The sequence below is a fragment of the Lissotriton vulgaris genome, chromosome 4_1 (assembly GCF_964263255.1).
Source record: "Lissotriton vulgaris chromosome 4_1, aLisVul1.2, whole genome shotgun sequence".
In the NCBI taxonomy this organism is placed as follows: Eukaryota; Metazoa; Chordata; class Amphibia; order Caudata; family Salamandridae; genus Lissotriton; species Lissotriton vulgaris.
The window spans coordinates 1,970,463,376-1,970,480,256 of record NC_141691.1 but is presented as its reverse complement, the minus strand read 5'-3'; the positions used below and the strand labels follow the sequence as shown (position 1 = coordinate 1,970,480,256).

The 16,881-nt window shown below is 44.2% G+C and overlaps 1 protein-coding gene across 1 annotated transcript in view; it reads right to left on the bottom strand.

The window, feature by feature from the left end:
- ADGRB1 (adhesion G protein-coupled receptor B1) overlaps positions 1–16,881 on the bottom strand; it is a 473,955-nt gene that overhangs the window by 236,924 nt on the left and 220,150 nt on the right. The window lies entirely within an intron of this gene.

The window sequence follows — 16,881 nt, the reverse complement described above, 5'->3', positions numbered from 1 at the left end:
TTGTAACAACATATATTTATCCAACATGGCTATACCAGAAAGGGTTCACTACCAGTCACTACCGAGGACCTGCAGTTGTGATGACAATATTTAAAGTCACTGAATTGTGAGTGTATGTGAGTATATGCATCACAAAGAGATATCTATCAATGGGAGTTGATGTGTGTTTTTCCACTTTTCTGTCTCGGCGAAGGTCAACCAGTAAACCCACTGTGCGGATAACTGTAGAGTTTAATCAAAATGCGCAAGACACTTCGGACAGTAAGGAAAAGTACCATTGGATTCTTAAACTATAACCTACCAATGTCAAATAAGATTTACTTTATCATGGGAGGAGGCCGCAAACAGCTCCTTGGTAAAGATAATCAAACCCCAGTGTTTGGGAGAAGCTTTCTCCTCAAAGTTGGGTGACCACCAAATACCACCAGAGCAGAAGAACATAACCATGAAAATACCTCCAGGATTTATTGCCATATAAAAACAATATGCGGGCATACTACTATGAACATGGTCTGTCTCAGAATAAACACAACCAACCACAAGAGCATAAAAAGAAACATGAATCATCAGTAGTGATTTAGATTTTAAAGTGCAATGACTGCTGGAGAATTACCCAAAAGCAAAAATTGAATGGCGCTTCTATCAGCATCTTTCGTATTAAGTCCTATTGACCTGGGTAACGTGGCGCCTATTCTTTTCACCTGGTACCTACCGATGCCCACCTGTTGCCACTGTACTATACAGCATTATTCAAAATAGGGCCCCTTTACAGTAGAAATACCACTGAGGTCCATTTCTCCAAAATCAAAATAACCATTTTGTAATCCAAGTGGTCATTGAGCAGGTATGGCAATTACAACTGCAATGGTAATGAAATACAACTGATAGCGCTTATGAAGACCTTAAAAATAGAATGTATGTGTGACACATGAATTCCTGCTATGAGCATCTTTTCCAGCAGCTGAATAAAATCCTGCTGTGGCAGACACCACTGCCGGTGACCACAACTAATCAATACTTGTAGTGATAGCTAGTGGCTAGCAGGTATACCCCATTTAAGATCCCTCTCAAATTGATCTATCTTTGGTGGTAAGTACCACCATATCTGGACATTATTTTTCTGCATGAAGACAACTGGCAGTAATGTAATTACCACAGGCAGTAATGTATTAACCATGTGTGGTAAAGATACAGCCAGTGGTAACCTGGTAATAAGCAGATTATTGCAGGTTGCTATCTGCCCCTTCTCAAATACTAATATAATATTCACATTAAATTATTTAAAAATAGTGCTTGCTACCATATAACTTGTATTTAACAGTACTGTAAATGACAGATGTAACTATAACCCAATTCAATATATGCATGGCAGCACACTGGTAATATCCAACTGCAACATGCATCATTCCAGCCACACATACAGTAAATCAAGGCCCTACAGGTTGAATGCAACTACAATCTTATAAATACTGGCCACTGAAACTGACTTTAAATTAGCCATTTTAATGTTTGTTTTAAGGCTTACGATTAATCTGGTTTACCAAAGCGTGTTGGAAGCAATTTTGGGTCCCGGTCTTCCAGCATTAAAAGGTGGGAGAAGTCGGTAAGTTTGCAACCAACACTCTCTTTCCTGCCCAATGTGCATGTTTGGTGCATTTTGAAAGCTGGTGAAGTTAAAGAGGTCAATAATATGCCTTTGTGGAGTAAGAGGTTTAGGGGCTTAAAGGAGTCTTTGTCTGATCAGGTAGATGGCAGTAAATTCATGATGTTCTAACTTTGTTTCCTTTCAACACAGTGGCTGCCATTTTGTAATGACTCTATTAGAAGATAAAGAGTTGACATTGGGGAGCTCTAGGTTGTTTTGTTCCAGACCCAAGGGATGGACGCCATCTTCTTTCAGTGTGTACACAACTAGACTCCACCATTATTCTCTACTCCATTAGGGCTTTTATGCACTCTGCACATTTTTTACATATTATAACCATTTAGGTCATGGGAATACCAACTCCTTACATTCATCCAATATTCCTGGTCAACACCAATTTGGATTATCATTAACATAGTATTGCTGCAACGGTATACAACAATGATATGGTTATGGTATTGGTAAATAGGGATATAACTGAATAAGTAGTATCACTTCTCAGGCTTTCCCTTCAATGGTGCCGGGCCGAGAACAGTGTGTCGTATCCAACCGAGATCCCATACACTCCCTTACACTCTATTGGCAGCAATTCACAGGTACGGGCACCTACCACACATGGAAGGTGGGATGCAATTGGCAATTGCAAAAGTAAACGATCCAAACCACGATTCATACCTCGCCTGACACACGCACACCCACATCCGACTCATGGCATTAAAATCAGCATTACTGTTGCGGAGATTTAAAGGGCATGAGATGACTAGACTGCACATCTCCATCTGTGTGCATATTCCGACTAATTAACCTGCATTAAATTATCCTGTTGGCTGCCATCACTTTCACTTATTTCTTTCCATCTAAGGACCTTGATGCTCATGGAATGGAATCAATTACTGTGCCAAAGAACTTAATGTCAGATCCTATCAGGTATGTTTCCAGGAAAAATTGGATCATTAGTAAAATGACTGTTTCAATGTTCCGGTGCACTTTTCTAATCAGGTATACTTATTCGGATGCTCTTGCCTGATCCATAAATCCATGGTTCAAAAACTGCAAATGTAAATGTACATGTTGAGATTTTATCTACAGCAATTTTCATCACCATTAAGAATCTCAACGAATCTGTTGCTTTTCCTCAATACAAATGCCTTTATGTTTACTACTGCTTTTACACCAAATCATAGAACATGCTCACTGATATGTTTGACAAACTGTCAAAATCAGGATAAACTACATAATCTGCTTTGTAAATTTGGCATCCATCTATTCAAGTGCATTTCACCTGTGCTGCTAAAGAGTTGACTAGTGTAAATTACAATTGTATTTTACAATATTCATCTTTCATTCCCTAACATTAGATCTACTCACTTTTATGCTGCTTTGCATGCTATTATTAGCATTACAGCTCATTAACCTTTACAGACTTTTCAATATATGTCGAAAATATACAAGGAAAATAGCTTTTAAGATAGAGACTGCATTCCTTACCCTTTCCCACTTGGCCTGTGAGGTGAATACCTTTGTGAGGACTAGCGAACATGTCTAATGATTTAACAAGGATGTTTGACGACATATTGATGACGGAAGCGAAGAACTCTAAATATTCAAATGGTTTCTAAAATATAACTTTTTTCACTGTAATAATTAGAATATGTACTAATGCAGGTGTTGGAAAGAGATGTTAGGACCATTTCCAAGTGCCTGCAAATTTTTAAGAGGGGGAGATAAAGGGAGATAAAGGGATTGACCCAGGTTCAGAAAAGACATCTGAGCCTAGAGGACAGGATTTGACCTCTGGTGTCCAGGCCCCAGTCAGCCACATCCCCTTGTTAGAATGAATCAATTCAGGATTGGAGCACATGCAAAGCATATGGTAATTACTTCCTGGAAGTCTAAAATCTGCATATGGTTTAATAAGGTAACTATAGTTGTGACAATAGGTGTGCGTGGTGACCGAAGCCGAAAAGTTCACGAGCCGATGATTATTGCTTCTGTTGGTCAGTGTGATGCAAGGCTACTCACAAGGACTAACGCTCCTATGGGGACATTACTATTCCAGAATGGGGGTTCCATTCAGAACAAGTCGCTTGGTTGGGATTTGGCAATTACAGAGAGCCGCTGACATCTCAGCAGGGCAGTGTTTTAACAGCTCTGTGTGTGTCTGACATATCCTTTCTGATGCTTTCGACACTGCCATACTACACATGAGAGATTGGAAGGAGGCAGCTTTTTAGCCTGCTGTGGTCCATGTTATAAACATAAACTCCATAGACTTTTATCAGGGAAACTGTCCCCTTTGTCTACTGGGTTCCTACAGTAACCAAGCAAAACGCAATGCATCATGACTTACATTTCCTCAACCAGCACTCACACAGCTCCCCTTGAACTACCATGAAGTTTCCAAGAACAACCAGCACCCCATGAACTACCATGAAGTCTCCAAGAACAACCAGGAACCAGCACCCCATGAACTACCATGAATTCTCCAGAACCTACCAGCAACCAGTACCCCATGAACTACCATGAGGCCTCCAAGACCAACCACCGCCCCAGGAAATACCATGAGGTCTCCAAGACCACCAGCAACCAGCATCCTATGAACTACCATGAAGTCCCCAAGACTAACCAGCAATCAGCACCCCATGAAATACCATGAAGTCTCCATGACCAAGGAGCAGCTACTATCCCATGACTATCCTAAAGTGCCCAAGACTAACCACCACCCCATGAACTACCATGAAGTCCTCAAGACTAACCAGCACCCCATGAACTACCATGAAGTCTCCAAGACCAACCAACCAACAGCCACCACCCCATGAATTACCATGAGGTCTCCAAGACCAGCCAGCAACCAGCACCCCATGAACTACCATGAGGACTCCAAAGATCAACGACCACACCATGAACTACTAGGAGGTCTCCAAGACCAACCAGCAAGCAGCATCTCAAGAGTTACCCTGAAGTCACCTATACTAACCAACAACCAGCACCCTATAAATTACCAAGAATTGTCCAAGACCAACCAGCACCAATGAACTACCAAGAAGTCTCCATGATCGATGAGCAGCCAGCACCCCATGAACTACTAAGAAGTCTCCATGATCAAGGAGCAGCCAGCACCCCATGAACTAGCAAGAAGTCTCCATTACCAAGGAGCACCCAGCACCCCATGAACTACCATGAAGTCCCCAAGACTAATCAGCACCCCATGAATTACCATAAAGTCTCCAAGACCAACCAGCAGCTAGCACCCCATGAACTACCATGAAGTCTCCAAGACCAACCAGCAACCTGCACCCCATGAACTAACATGAATTCTCCATGACCAACCAGCACCCCATGAACTAACATGAATTCTCCATGACCAACCAGTACCCCATGAACTACTATGAAGTCTCCAAGACCAACCCCCACCCCAAGAACTACCATGAAGTCTCCTTGACCAAGGAGCAGCTAACACCCAATGAACTACCATGAAGTCTCCAAGACCAACCAGCAGCTAGCATGCAAAGTTTTAACGGAAAGGGTAGGCCGGGCTGCAAGGCAGTATAGATATACCAGGGCATAGTTTATTCAATACCCATCGCAGGGTTTGATGAGAATGGGAAGGACCAAAGCTATAATTAATATTAAGATTGCTAGCACCAGCCCCAATACCGACCTATTCAGCAACCCAGGCTGTTCTGAGAGCCAAAGGATTCCTAACGGTTGTAGAAGGAGCCCAGGATAACATGGAATATGCGGCCAGTCAAAATCCATACCTGAAACAACATAGAAGAAACAGGACCCACAAAACAGGTCCCTGGAAGTTCTTAGCTGAATTCACTTAATGAAATCAAGATTAACACTTTCAGAGTATCCTGACCCATCCTCAATTTCATATGAAGTAACCAAAAGATGTAAACCAGCCCATGTAGTATGGTATGCAGCCATTTCAATGCTTGTTGTGCCTGTATTCTAGTGCCGGAAAGCAACCAAGGAACTGCACCTACAAATCATTGGTACTGCCTAAATGTAATGAAAATATAGTAGTGAGGGTAATTCAATCACAGGAAAGCAACTACAAAACAGAAAAAAAATTGTGATCTCAAACACAATTTTCAACCGTGTCAAAAAGATATATTTATTTTCTTAAAATAATGTAAACAGCAAAACATATTAGGATTATTACAGTGAAAATGAGAGTTTTCAAGGCAGCATAAACAAGTAAAATGTCTTCCGTTAAAGACATTGTTATACCTATAAAAAGAATGTGGCACTAGTATTACAAACTGGTAATATCGTTTGTAAGCACTTATGTAAGCAATCAACACATCAATTATGACATGATCTTCAATTTCCATCCAACCAGGGAATGATGATGTTTCAGCACACTAAATCAGTGGTTGCCACCTTCTTCAGGTCAGATATGTGGGAAAACTTAAGTAAAAAGGTAAACAAATGCCTTGCTTGAAATAGGAAAAGGCAAGAAACTATTTTGTGTAAAGAAGGCAAGATGTCCTCTGAACTAGTCTGGAAGTCTTTTTTGAAAAAAATAACTTTCAGAATGATTGAGATGACCACATTGTGGATACTTGACCCCAGGCTAAATTGGGGAGTCCCATTTGAAAACATTTAAGCTACTTAAAAAAACTTAACCAATATTGGTGGACTGCTTAAGGTCATGATAGGAAATGTTGCCACTATTCCTTAAAATATTGCAAAGTCTAAAATGTGAGCTTGGTTTAATACACCTGAGTGATCCACCGTGCACAGCATTGCCGCAGGAGAATTCCCCTGGAGGTACTGCTGCATTAGCTGGTGGGGGCAAGACATGAATTTTGTAAATGTTCCTTTAATTGAGTCATCAATTAAGTTGCATCCTTGAATCAGTTAAGAGATTGTAAGATCACTATTTAGTGACCTGAATATAGCCAGTTTATAGGAGGGCTAAACTCCCACACTTTGCACAACTTGTACACTATTGACTCTGCGGTATATCACTCTGTCTCATTCTTTGCTGGAATTCCCTTTTGATAATTAAAGCCACAGGCTTGAAAAGAGGTATAGCAGTGACATGGAGTCACCTGATATCCCAACATGTGAACCCACTTTGGACGCCACGGTTAAAACTCCCTTCTAAGCTCAAGCATGAACGCACCCAAAGCATACCTGGGGACTACTTACCCTACACCGTTCAGGGTCGAAACGTAGACTATTACCCCCGTACCAGCTTCTACCCCTAGCACGAGTTATACTGCTGATTCCAGAAGTTTGGTTGCTTGAAATCTTTGGAACATTTTTTGTACCAATGTCTGACTCCCGTGGGAAGCCAGTAGAAATTCTGTCTCCTTTGTTTTTGGAAATAAGTATGATTGACCTGCACCACGTTCCCTACCTTGCACTACTTTCTACCACTTCACTTTTTCCCTCCGCCGCTTCCCTGGTCATTGGGCACAAATATTTGTCAATTGATACTTTCATGCAATGTACACCAAGATGTGTTTGAGTACTCTGTGAATAAATAACACTGTTCTCTAAATCTACGTAACTTTTTCCTATTTTTTTTCCCGATTTGTGTGTTTTATCTGCCATCCCGTTCTGGGACCCCTCTTTCTATATTAATCCATAAAACCAAAGCATGCATTTTCCTAAAATATTCTGGGATTGGAATTACATTAGTAATCTGCCCAGTCACAAATATTGAGGGGGGTGGTATTTGCTATTTCTTGCAAATTTCCATCTAGTTCCAATCTCAATTACGTTTATCTGGCTACTTCTCGAGACTCTTGGCAGACAGGCTTCTCTTTGTTGCTTTCTCTCACTGTTTTCTTCACAGAAGTCTGCGAGCTCATTACCATAGCTAATTATGCCTCAGTAATGGACACGCTAGAACCGCACTACTTGCCTGGTCCCGCGTACACGGGGAATCGCTAACGAGGGACGAGGTGGGCTCATAACAAGGAGGAAGGAAGTGGATGCCAACACTGGCGCCCATAAATCGCAGAGACCCAATGTGCTACAAAGAGGCAGGGTGGAATTGGACCGGTAATTAGTTCCTGTGCCAACACACTGCGCCACGGCGGGGGGTGGGGAGGGACAGGATATTAGAGAGAGGGAGAGAGAGAGGAAGAAGCATACAGAAAGACAGTGAGACTGAAAGAGAGAGAGAGTGTGTGTGGTGTGTGTGTGTATGTGTGTGTGTGTATGTGTATGTGTGCTTGCGCGCGAGCGCGTGTGTGGGTGCGTGTGTGCGTGTGCGCGTGGTGACCTGGCAGGCGTTATTACATTTACTCCTGGGTAACTTTATGCTAAAACTGAATATACAGTTATGCAGGAGCATGACCCACACTCGAGTTGGTGAGTTTGTGGGCCCAGACATGGTTTTACAACACGCACACACCTGTTCTTTATAAGTATTCACAGGTTCCTTTCAGGCCTTTTCTCACCTTGGAAATGGTTGGTAATTTTGCATTTGCAAAAAACTGAAGTAAATCTCTTTCGAGTGGCTTTCACCACAGGGAATTTCTTTTTTCCCAGTCACAAAAAACACTACAAAACAATTTGGAATTGGGGAGGTTGCCTTTCGCCCATGCCGACAAAAAGTCATACAGCATTCAGAGAAGCTGGACCTCCCCGTTGCTCTGTCATGGTCCCAACGGTTGTAAGGCATTACAACGCGGGCTTTTACCCCGCATGCCATTACAACGCGGGGATTACAACAAAAGTCGTTACAACGACTTTCGCTGGAGGGCACTGGATAGTGGAATAGTTTAATTTTCTATTCCAACTCCAGCCCACGTTGACAGTACGGAAGGTGTTGGATAGAAAATTAAACTGTTCCCTATCCAACAACGCCCGCCAGCGAAAGTCGTTGTATTGACTTTCGTTGTAATCCCTGCGTTGTCATGGTTGTTCCCCATCCCAACCCAACAGGAGACCATCTCCACTTCTGATTACCACGTCGATTTTTTATACTAATACACGCCCTGACGAAGTTCAACCTTTTTGAACGAAACGTTTTGGCTGAGGCTCATTGCACCCTGATTTTTTGATTACCCAATAAAGAACATTTCTGAAATAAAGAACATACTTTGCATTGTTACTGAAATAGTCGATTGGGATAGTGCACCACTCCATTTGTTCACAATACTGGGTGATCCTGGTGAATCCATATTTGGAGTTTCTTACCTCATATCATCGAAATGCGACTAGTAAAAGATTTAAGGTTCAGCTCATTAAGCATGAAATAGTGACAATGTAGGAGTAGCTAGGTCTGATTATCCAGGATTGCACATAAAGTAAGATTTTGCTTGTAGACGTTGAATACACTGAATACTTTTTAAAAAGTGTAGCGCCGCTGAGGGCCGATCCTTGCTTTGATTCTTGAAGAGAATTAAAAAGTGCCCCAAGAGCTGTTCTTTTTCTTCTCCAGTCATTTTCATCTCTAGCACCTCCAAAAAGAAAATCAGTCAGTAGGGATGCAGCTGAGGGGATCATTTTCATAGGATCCTCTTAAATTTCATAACCCTCTAAAACTCTAAGGACTTTGCGCTTGGCAATCAGCGCCGTCGGACTAAGGCTAGCCAGGCTTCCCATTTCTGGAATCCTCTCGGGAATGCCGCAGAGCAGCACGCGCAGCAAGGCCCTGGGAGCCATTTTCTTTTCTTTGCAGTCCACGGTGTGTGCACTTCAGTGCAATGGATGCAGCAGCTAGCTACCAATTCAGGCTCCAGATCCTTTTTCTGTATATAGACCAGCAACAGTGGTGGATTTACATTTGAAAAACTCTTGCATATGACCGGCTTCAGCAAAGCATTCCTACAAAGCATCATTTGCTTTATGGTGCAGAACACTCAAGAGTCTTGGAAACTCACTTTAAAGAAGACCTTCTTCAGATATGCTTCTCGATATTGCCATTTTGTTTTAAAACATTTAAAATTTTGGTAGATATTGAAACTCATGCGCTGTAAGAGATACGCCGTTGGAACAAGAGGTAATGAATTAGTATATGGTGCATAGCAAAAATTACAGAGCAGGCAATGGCCCCCGGGCCCACCAAAGCCGGTCCATTTCCGCTCTTGCTCTGAACACCATGAGCCCCATTAGCAATGTGACGACCAATTTCCATACCCCTCTGTGTGCGCTCGTGCATGATGCAGGTGCATTAGGGAACCAATGGAAGCCGACATTAGATTATCGCAACATATCACTCTGGTCATCTCAGGCCTCCAGGTGCCTGCAAAGTTATTACCTCTAGCTTTTAATTTGAAACTTTGAATTTCTGGTTAAGTGAGTCTGGCCTCAGGGATGGGATGAATGATACAACATGAACTTGTGCTCTGGTTCAGCTCTTTCCACTGCCATTGGTTGAGTGAGCGACAATTTATTGATCAGTATGCAATTGGTGGCAGGATTTCAATTTCAATAGATTTAAACACAGTGGGACTATGTCTCCTGGACCCCCACCTCAAAATGTCCCGGCACTTTGAAAAACCAGGTAGACTAATATACAAGAAATGAGGGTAGTCCCATCTGGACAGAACATTTGCTCTTGAGCAGACATTCTGAGGGTTGGACCCAGGTAGTAAACACACCCTACTAAGCTCGGATGATGATTGGCGCCATTGGTAAATTCTGCAAAAAATACTTCTTCCTGGAAAATCACTATTGAACCACATTCAATGGGGTTGTGCAGCTTGTGTGGTTAAGGGATGAACAGGGCCGGACTGACTACCGGGCAGTTTGGAATGCTGCCGAGCTGGGGGCTGATTTCACTGCGGTGGGGGCAGATTTTGTTCATGGAGACCTATGTGTGCTTCGAAATAATTAAAGCAAAACGAATTTCGTTTAGCACACGCAGCTCCCCATCAACAAAATCAGCCCCAAGATCAGCAGCAATCCAAACTGCCCGGTAGCCAGTCCGGCCCTGGGGATGACCACACGTCTTTGAATCATCTAAAAGTAATGGGGGTGGGTGAATCACAAGTTACAACAGGCCAAACCAAACCCCCATACTTTGCCCAATTTATGGCTACTTTGACTTACTGAGTTTGCCAGGGACCTGTCACTAGCACCGCCACTGTTCAGCTACCTACACCCTTTCGTTACACTACTTACTCCTGTGCTCGCGTCTGATGCAAGCAGAGAGCATCGTTAGGTTCTGCTGACGTTCACACAGGGGTGCACCTCACAAGAGAAGGTGTACTTATCTTATTATGGTTGTTGTGTTAACTAAACAAATTCCTGCCAAATTCCTGTCAAACTACTCATATCTTTACCTTCTTCCTTAACCTGAGGTGATATGTTTTGCCTTGCTAATGTTTAACAACCTGGTCTCTGGAATAGGCTGCAGCTTGGATTTTGTATTTATGAAGCCCATGTCCATGTTTGCACAGGATGTTGTTCTCAGAGAGGATGATGGAGGCCATCTTGGAGGTACCCGGGACCGATGCCGCCAATGGGTTTTTGGGCAAGTGTCAATACACTGGTCACCGTTGTCAGTCTGGGCATAACTCTGCCTCTTGTCTCCTGTATCAAAATGGTCTTTATTGCTCTGTTTATATTTGCCTTCTCCTGATCAAGTTAATTAGAGGACAAGTATGCAAAGAGTTGCAGTAGCCCATGTTGTACATAGCGTCTCCAAGGGGACAAGTATGCAGAGAGTTGCAGTAGCCCATGTTGTACGTAGCGTCTCCAAGGGGACAAGTATGCAGAGAGTTGCAGTAGCTCATGTTGTACGTAGCGTCTCCAAGGGGACAAGTATGCAGAGAGTTGCAGTAGCCCATGTTGTACGTAGCGTCTCCAAGGGGACAAGTATGCAGAGAGTTGCAGTAGCCCATGTTGTACGTAGCGTCTCCAAGGGGACAAATATGCAGAGAGTTGCAGTAGCCCATGTTGTACGTAGCGTCTCCAAGGGGACAAGTATGCAGAGAGTTGCAGTAGCCCATGTTGTACGTAGCGTCTCCAAGGGGACAAGTATGCAGAGAGTTGCAATAGCCCATGTTGTACGTAGCGTCTCCAAGGGGACAAGTATGCAGAGAGTTGCAGTAGCCCATGTTGTACGTAGCGTCTCCAAGAGGGGAGGACATCTCCGTGCAAGGCAAGAGGTAATATCTGACTCTGACTACTACGTCTGTAGAATGTTCCTTATAGAACAAATCACGACAAAGCCATGACCACACTGCTGGAGTTATCGGTGGCGACCCCAGGCCCCGGTCTATTTAAAGGCAGAGGGATTGTGGTCTACAAGCCCACCCCTATCACGTGCACTTACTTCTGCTTGTACCACTCTGAAGACATGATTGCTTCCTCACCTTCGGGTGTAAATGTCCAGCAGCCCCCCTTGGGTCTGTTCATCTCCCAACACCAGTGTCCATCTGCATGTGGATATTTGAATTTGAATTTAAAAACATTTATTGAGCGCTCTTATACCAAGCGGTTTCATGGCGCTTTGAAGATTACGACCAGCAAACAGCAGCAGGAAAGGACATACTAGGTGGCAAAAGCACTAGAAAAGAGAAAAGTTTTCAGGTTTTTCTGGAACTCTAAATAAGAAGATGAAGTTCGGAGCGCCAGGGGGAGGGAGTTCCAGAACACCGGTGCAAGGGCCGCAAATTTCGCCCCGCCAGCTTTCTTTTTCTTAAAGCGGGGTATGGCCAGGAGTGCCATGTGAGTAGAGCGGAGTTCTCTGCCCGGTAAGTAGGGACTGACAGCTGAGCAAATGAACTCAGGAGCAGTGCCCATCCTGGCCTGGAAGATGGGGCAGCCTAGTTTGAATAAGGACCGTTCTCTCACGGGCAGCCAGTGCAGTGCCTTCAGCAATGGGGTGGCTCGATGGAATTTGGGCAATCCATGAATCAGGCGGGCAGCCTGATTCTGCACTAGCTGCAAGCGGTGTATGGCGTAGGCCGGCGCGCCGTTGTAGATTATGTTTCCATAATCAAGGCGCGAGAGCACCATAGCCATTACAATAACCTTTAGCGCCGAAAGGGAGAAAAAGCGGGATATTTTCCTGATTATCCTGAGAGAGAAGAAGCAGGAGGATACCACCGAACTGACTTGGGAGTGCACAGAAAGTTGAGAGTTAAGCAGAATCCCAAGGGTTTTGACTTTAGGGACCGGGAGTAGGGGGGCACCGAGTGATGAGGGCCAAAAAGATGGGGACCATGGACTGCAACCACCCCCAGTCAAGACCAGCTCAGTCTTGTCTGGATTGAGCTTGAGGTGGTTGCAGTTCATCCAGTCCTGAATGAATAACATAACAGTTTGAACAGTCTGAGCGGACGAGGGGGAGTGGGAAAGATTGAAGATTAGCTGGAGGTCGTCGGCGTAATTGAACACCGTGACCTCCAGCTGCTGTAACATAAAAATGAGTGGGTAGATGTATAAATTAAATAAAAGGGGGGAAAGTGATGAACCCTGGGGGACGCCACACTCCACCTTACGGGAGGCGGCAGTGAAGCCAGCAAGGTGGACCGCTTGAGCCCTGTCGCACAGGAAGGACTCAAGCCATGAGAGGGCTAAGCCCTCTATGCCCGCCGCCCTGACACAGGTGAGGAGGATGGAATGGTCCACTGTGTCAAAGGCGGCGGACAGGTCCAGGAGGATAAGGGCCTGCGAGAGATTGGTGTCAATGCCCTCGGGAAATCCATCCATTACTGAAATCACTACCTTCTCCGTGGAGTGTAGAGGTCGAAAGCCCGCCTGGCAGGGAGAGAGGCAGTGATTTGCCTCCACATGGGTGCTCAGGGTGTTGGTGACGTGGGTTTCCAAAACCTTTCCCAAGTAGGGCAGCAGGGAAATGGGACGATAATTGGAAGGGGATGAGGGATCGGCGCCAGGTTTTTTCAAGATTGGGAGAACAACCGCTGCTTTGTGAAAGTTTGGGACGACACCATTGCTGAGCGAGTCGTTAAGGAGGGTGAGGGGAGGGGCAGGGCAGGCCAGGAAAATTTCTCTGAGGACGTGAGCGGGGCCGAAGTCCAAAGGAGAGCCCGATTTTACCCGTTGAATATCATCAGCAAACATCTGGAAATTGTAATTGTAATTGCATTTATAGAGCGCTTACTACCCCTGACGAGGAATTGAAGTGCTTTACGCCACTCAGCATGCTGTTCTGGAACCCAAGTTTGAGATGAATCAAAGTCCTCCTCTCTGATGATCCCGAAAGGGGCTTGGTGTCAACATTAAAGAAGGGGGGCAGTGAAGGAGCTCTTTGGGGCTCACAGCACCCAGTGACCACGCTGGACATGAAGGTTTCCAGGTTGACCTGCTCCGTGTGGCGTCTTTGGAAGTAGCTAGCGCAGTCATCACCCGCTCACGATACCCTTGTTGACATCTACATTCTCTCGATCAGCGTTCAGACAAAGTAAGCCATCTTATTCCAGAGCAATTAGTCATGAAAAGTGGGATGTCCAACTCCTTCCAGAACACAAACCCCCCGAAATACAGTCAAAATAACCTCAGGGGTAAGTCGCAAAGTGCCTAAGAGACCACATCAAGGAGCTATGACACTGCAAGTGCAGATTAGACACAAATATGCCATTTAGATACGGATCTACTTGACCCTAGTTGTAGATGCTTTATATAGAGAGAGTGTCTGTCCCCTTCTCACACATTTCTTTGTTACTACTTTATCCAAGATATTGGGGTTTAGAACCCCGATTCTCCAAGCACAGAGGTCCTGCACAGTTGTTTTGCCCTCTCTCTTTTTTACACGTTTTCATTTTCCCGCTCAAATTGCAATCTGTGGGCCTGGAGCCAATTTTATGCTGATTACAAGCAGATCAATAGATGCAAGACACCCATCCGAGGCAAACGTCGACCCTGCTCAACTTCTACCTAATGATTCAGACAAAACAAAGGTTTAGTGGAGGTTGGGTGAATGTTCCTGACGTCATGAAGGTCCAGCAGCATTCCCTCCCACTTACAAGGTCTTGTAGTAACTCCTGTCTAAGTGATTTGCCCAGAATCACAGAATGTTTGGACCGACCGCCAGACTTGAACCTGGTCCCCAGCTTCGAGTGCGGCCGTTCTAGCCGTTAAGCCACATCCAGCTTTGGGTGCCAGGTCCTATGACCTTAATTGCTACCTTAATTTCTACACTAGAACTCATGCCTGCAGGTTCTCTATAGGTGTCACATTTGGCACTTCGAAAGTGGTCCACATGTGTGTGAATGTTGACTGAATGATCTCAGACCCTTTAAACCCATAAGCCAGGGTCAGGAAAGCATATCATGTCATAGGTCCATATGTAAGTGCCAAAAGCAATAAAGTGTGCAACTGATGAGCAGGGTAGACTCTCATAATTCCATAGGGAAGGCAATGTAAAGTTCATAAACCGAAGTGAGTGCACGATTCTAATTTTCCAAACGAGGCCAATTCGAAGGCTGTAAAGCTGAGTAGTAACAGTGACACCTAGTGTCCATCGTAAGAACAGCAGTGAATGAGCTGTGAGACGTGAGCAGGAAGGAACATGGCGGGGGACGCATACCGGCCCCCAGGGGTGGTGCTGTGAATAGCTATCGAGGGACAGTAAGAAATAGAATCAAAACCCGTCACAGCAAGAAGCTGACAGAAAGTCGTACCTTCAGTACAGCAGTGAGTGACCAAAAATGGGAGAGAGGAGGGAGAAATGGGAAGGAGAGAGAGTGAAGAAAAGTGTGGGAGAAATGGAAGGCAAGAGAGACAGAGATAAAGTGAGAGAGAGAGGCAGAAAGAGAGGAAGAAGTTCGGAAAATGGGAAAAAATGTACATAGAAGAGATAATCAAAATTTACCAGTAATATTACCATCGCAGCATCCAGACAGACACTTACATTTTTGCAGTGTGCCCTTCGAATATTAAGCATTGTGCAGAGTCCTGTTAACAGGAGAAGACAGCTCTTATGGACACTGTCTTTGTGTAAAACATCTTACGATTTATGAGACTGGTCAAAATGCGGCGGCGTGGCAGTATCACTTTATTCCTTTCACCCAAGCGTTTTTTCCTTAAATCTGCATATAGATTTCCATTTTTACATCCATGCCTTCTGCCAGATTTCCGCAGTTCCAGTTAATCCCACCGTGCGCAGCACAAGGGGACAGAGGCCAGACAACCGTGGGAGATGGTGTGAGAGCCGAGGATGGGGGTGCCTCGAGGGCAGAGGGGTCTACACCTGAGCCATGCAAGCTTACAAGGCAAGATCTTTCTGTCAGGCTCGTGGCGTGGCATAGTGTAGAGCCACGCTCCCACTTATCTGAAAGTGGCCTTTTCAAATTAAATGAGCCATCTCTCGGGGCGCCAGAAGAAGCCATACAGACGAGGTGTGCACAACCTGCAGTCACTCGAATACACAAATTGTAGGTTTATGATCCCTGTATCGGAACTATAATTCAACTTTGCTGAATTGACTACACAAATTGTAGGTTTATGCTCCCTCTTATTAGAATTATCATTCCCCGTAGCTGACTCGACTACACTAATTGTGGATTTATGATCCCTCTAGCAGATCATTCCCTGTAGCTGAATCGACTACACAAATAGTAGGTTTATGATCCCTCTATCAGAACTATCATTCCCTGTAGCTGAATCGACTACACAAATTGTGGATTTATGATCCCTCTAGCAGAACTATCATTCCCTGTAGCTGAATCGACTACACAAATTGTGGATTTATGATCCCTCGAGCAGAACTATCATTCCCCGTAGCTGAATCGACTACACAAATAGTAGGTTTATGATCCCTCTATCAGAACTATCATTCACCTTAGCTGAATCAACTACACAAATTGTGGATTTATGATCCCTCTATCAGAACTATTATTTTCTGTAGCTGAATCGACTACATAAATTGTGGATTGATGATCCCTCTATCAGAACTTTCATTCCCCGTAGCTGAATCGACTACACAAATTGTAGGTTTATGATCCCTCTAGCAGAACTATCATTCCCTGTAGCTGAATCGACTACACAAATAGTAGGTTTATGATCCCTCTAGCAGAACTATCATTCCTCGTAGCTGAATCGACTACACAAATTGTAGGTTTATGATCCCTCTATCAGAACTATCATTCACCTTAGCTGAATCAACTACACAAATTGTGGATTTATGATCCCTCTATCAGAACTATTATTTCCTGTAGCTGAATTGACTACACAAATTGTGGATTGATGATCCCTCTGTCAGAACTTTCATTCCCCGTAGCTGAATCAACTACTCAAATTGTAGGTTTATGATCCCTCTATCGGACGTATCATTCCCTGTAGCTGAATCG